This window comes from Petromyzon marinus, unplaced genomic scaffold (genome assembly GCF_048934315.1).
Source record: "Petromyzon marinus isolate PM22_M1 ecotype Great Lakes invasive population unplaced genomic scaffold, UKy_Petmar_22M1.pri1.0 PM_G_Scaffold_8, whole genome shotgun sequence".
Taxonomy (NCBI): domain Eukaryota; kingdom Metazoa; phylum Chordata; class Hyperoartia; order Petromyzontiformes; family Petromyzontidae; genus Petromyzon; species Petromyzon marinus.
In genome coordinates, this window is record NW_027423035.1 from 5,352,501 (window position 1) to 5,357,500 (window position 5,000).

The window sequence follows — 5,000 nt, forward strand, 5'->3', positions numbered from 1 at the left end:
TGGGGGAATAAAGTTAACTGAGGAAAGCTTACCAATGGTCTGTGAATGTTGCCAGGCACGCTTTGCGACTCTAAGTGGCCTTTCGCAGCACAAGAGGCATGCTCACCCAGTCACCCGTAATGAGGAAAGGATTAAAGATGGTATAAAGGGTACCTCGCAGAGAGGGGTACACCGTAGCTGCTGGTCTTTGAAGGAAGTAGAACAGCTGGCCCTTCTAGAGTTGCAGTTTCAGGGGAAAAAGAATATCAATAAGATCATTGCTGAAGCGCTTGGGACTAAGACCAACAAGCAAGTCTCTGACAAGAGACGGGACCTAAGTAAAAAGACAGGGGCCCCCATGTCAGACAGCTTACATTTTTCTTCTAGGCCTCTTGAGACATTGTCTCCCCCACCAAATGTAACAACGGGGACTTCATCCATACTCGCTCAAGCAGCTGAGCGGCTTACGAATGAGAATTCTGGGACCCTGGAAAAGCCTGCAATGGAGGCAATAAAGGCTTGGCTTAACGGCGAGGGCCAACATGATGCCCTCGTAGAAACTGCCACAGCATTGATGCTTTGTCCGATGAGATTGGTGAAAAACAAAGGCAAACGTTCAAAACCCGAGAACGACATTATTAAACCCAGGATATTACCCACACGATCTTGGATGAAGAAGAGAGCGGAAAAACGAGGAAGCTTCATGAAGCACCAGAAGCTCTTCTTTAAGAACCGCTCTCTTCTTGCGTCCTTAGTCCTGGATGGCACTGAACGTCATGAATGCCGAATCCCGAACGCAGATGTATATCGTTTTTACTGCGAAAAATGGGAGAAGGTGTTGCCATTCAATGGCCTGGGCCAATTTAAGTCATCAGGTGTTGCAAATAACGAATACTTTGAGCCCCTAATTTCGGTGGAGGAAGTTCAGACTGCCATACGGGCCATTAAACCAACGTCAGCAGCTGGGCCAGATGGCCTAACAAGGGCTGCAATCTGTGCTGCCGACCCCGAGGGTCGGACACTGACAGCCCTATTTAATGCATGGATGATTACAGGAATTATTCCCAAAGAGTTGAAAAAGAATAGGACGATTCTTATTCCTAAGGTTATGGATGATGAAAAGCTGAAAGAATTGGGGAACTGGAGACCAATAACGATTGGTTCAATGATTCTGAGATTATTTTCCAGAATAATGACTGCACGTCTTGCTCGTGCTTGTCCCTTAAACCCAAGGCAGCGTGGTTTTATAGCGGCATCTGGCTGCTCTGAAAATCTTAAGGTGCTACAGGACCTTATGAGACACGCTAAGAAATTGCACAGGCCGTTGGCTGTCATGTTCATCGACATAGCGAAAGCTTTTGACTCGGTTTCGCATGCTCATATTTTATGGGTGTTAAGGCACAAGAAAGTAGATGAACACGTGGTGGGCATCATCCAGAACGCCTACGATCGGTGTACGACCTCGTTCAAAAGCAATGGCGAGTCGACTCGAGAAATTAGCATACGTGTTGGTGTCAAACAGGGTGACCCCATGTCACCCCTGCTCTTCAATCTTGCCATGGACCCTTTGATATGCACCCTAGAGTCACACGGAGTTGGGTACTCCATTGATACCGACCACGTGACAGCTCTTGCGTTTGCTGATGATTTGGTGTTGGTGAGCGAATCTTGGGTTGGTATGGCCGCCAATCTAGCGATCTTGGAATCATTTTGTGGGCTATCGGGATTGGAGGTTCAGGCCAGAAAGTGCCAGGGCTTCATGATAAGCCCAACCAAAGATTCATATACGGTGAACAACTGCGACCCATGGACTATCAAAAATAAAGATGTCCATATGATCCAACCTGATGAATCAACGAAATACCTTGGTCTGAAAATTGGCCCTTGGACTGGCACTATACAGCCTGATCTACATTGTCAGCTAAAGACATGGATCTCGAAAATCGATGAGGCGCCTCTGAAGCCAACTCAGAAGGTTGAACTACTCAATGCCTATGCCCTACCCAGATTGTTATATCCTGCAGACCACTCGGACTGCAAGCAATCAACTCTCCGTGGGTTGGACCAAGAGATTAGAAAGGCGGTAAAAGGATGGCTCCACCTTCCCGCTTCAACTTGTGATGGACTGTTATATGCCAGAGCCCGAGACGGAGGCCTTGCCATCTTGAAACTGGAAAAAACAATCCCTTCGGTTCAAGTTAGAAGGCTGCAACGTATAGCAAACTCGTCCGATGCTATCACCCGTAATATTGTGTCCTCGCAGGGTATGGAGGAAGAATACCGTAATTTGTGGGTACGAGCAGGGGGTGACAGTGATGCAATCCCAACATTCGTTCTCAGGGACTCGGTGTCAAAAGAACCTGTATATCCGAGACCCTGCGATTGGAGGGAGCATGAATTTCAGAGATGGTGCGAAAAGCCGGTTCAAGGAAGGGGCATTGTAAACTTTGCGCATGATAGAATCAGTAATGCTTGGTTGAGGCCATGGTGCGGCTTTAAACAATGCTTCTTTATCGCAGCACTACAACTAAGGGCAAATATTTACCCAACAAGAGAAAGCTTGAACAGAGGCAGAGATGGGGCCCTACGTTCCTGCAGGAAATGCTCTGCCAGACTCGAGTCCCTTTCGCACATTCTCGGTCAATGTCCTGCAGTACAGAAAGCAAGAATTGCGCGACATAACAAGATCAGTAACATTCTGGCAGAGGAAGCGGCTAGATTGGGCTGGTCTGTATACAAAGAGCCACGGTTCATATCCGAGACGGGAGAGATGAGAAAGCCTGACCTCGTGTTTGCAAAAGATGAGGAGGCGGTTGTGATCGATGTCACCGTCCGTTTTGAGCTTTCAAAGAATACCTTGTCAGATGCTGCCTCGCACAAAGTTTCGTACTATACCCCTCTTGGTGATCAAGTCAAAGTGCTGACGAAGGCTAGCAAGGTCACATTCTTTGGATTCCCGGTTGGGGCAAGAGGAAAGTGGCCCCTTGAGAATAACGAGGTACTTACCTCCCTGGGCCTGACCAAACCCAGAACGACATCACTGGCCAAGATGATTTCCCGCAGAACGCTGCTTTTCTCTCTTGATATTCTGAGAATGTTCTGTGGAAATTATGCGGTCTATGAACAGTCATAGACAACCTCCGAAACAAATAATAGTTTTGTTTTAAGATGTCATTTGTTTTAGATTGATTTTGTTATTTTCGAAGGTGAAGTCGGTTTTTATTTCATTTTACTATTTTCCACAATTTAGATTGTTATTTTCCAAGACGGAGTCTTGGTTCTTTTTTTTATTGTTAGTTTTTTTTTTAACACGTCGTATTTGTTACTTTAGAGCTTAGAGGGGACTTTATTTTCGCCTTACTATTTTCTGCCTACAAAGAAGATTAAAAATAAGCTTTTTTCAAGATGGTTTTGTTATTTTCCAAGGTGAAGTCTTGGTATTCTTATTTTACTATTTTCCATAAAGAAGACCTTTCTTTTAGATTTTGTTATTTTCCAAGACGAAGACTTGGTATTTTTATTATATTGCTATTTTTTACACGAAGCTTATTCAAGAGCACGTATATAGATTAGACTTTGTTATTTTAATTCTTTATTTTTGGACTACATCAGTTCGAGAGTCCTGTAACTTACTATTTTCTGCCTACAAAGAAGATTAGAAATAAGCTTTATTTAAGATGTTTTAGATTAGATTTTGTTATTTTCCAAGGTGAAGTCTTGGTTTTTTTTATTTTACTATTTTCCACAAAGAAGACTTTTCTTTTCTTTTAGATTTTGTTATTTTCCAAGACGAAGACTTGGTATTTTTTTTTGGTATTTTTTACAGGAAGCTTTATTCAAGAGCACTTATATAGATTAGACTTTGTTATTTTAATTCTTTATTTTTGCACTACATCAGTTCGAGAGAAGACTACAAACCAGCTTTATTTAAGATGTTTTAGATTAGATTTTGTTATTTTCCAAGGTGAAGTCTTGGTTTTTTATTTTACTATTTTCCACAAAGAAGACTTTTCTTTTAGATTTTGTTATTCTCCAAGACGAAGACTTGGTATTTTTTTATTGCTATTTTTTTACACGAAGCCTATTCAAGAGCACTTATATAGATTAGACTTTGTTATTTTAATTCTTTATTTTTGGACTACATCAGTTCGAGAGTCCTGTAACTTACTATTTTCTGCCTACAAAGAAGATTACAAATAAGCTTTATTTAAGATGTTTTAGATTAGATTTTGTTATTTTCCAAGGTGAAGTCTTGGTTTTTTTTATTTTACTATTTTCCACAAAGAAGACTTCTTTTCTTTTAGATTTTGTTATTTTCCAAGACGAAGACTTGGTTTTTTTTATATTGCTATTTTTTTTTTTACACTGCTTTATTCAAGAGCGCTTATATAGATTAGACTTTGTTATTTTAATTCTTTATTTTTGGAATACATCAGTTTCAGAGTCCTGTAACGTACTATATTCTGCCTACAAAGAAGACTACAGACAAGCTTTATTTAAGATGTTTTAGATTAGATTTTGTTATTTTCCAAGGTGAAGACTTGGTTTTTTTATTTTACTATTTTCCACAAAGAAGATTTTTCTTTTAGATTTTGTTATTTTCCAAGACGAAGACTTGGTATTTTTTTTATTTGCTAGTTTTTTTTATATGTTACTTCAGAGCATAGAGAGGACTTTATTTTTACCTTACTATTTTCTGCCTTCAAAGAAGATTAAAAATAAGCTTTATTCAACATTACTTATATAGATTAGACTTTGTTATTTTAATTCTTTATTTTTTGGAGTACATCAGTTCGAGAATCCGGTAACCTTACCGACTCTACTCCTTGTTGCCATTGATGCACGGCAGCAGGGATTCGATAATACACGGCATCCCAGTCAGGGACCAGCTTGATGATGCTGGATCTGCGTTGGATACACCAGCATGGGAGTACAATACGGTTATTGACTCCACCCCGTGTTATCAAAGATGCATGGTAACAGGGCGAAGGAAACTCACAGCATCCTTGCCACGCTTGCGC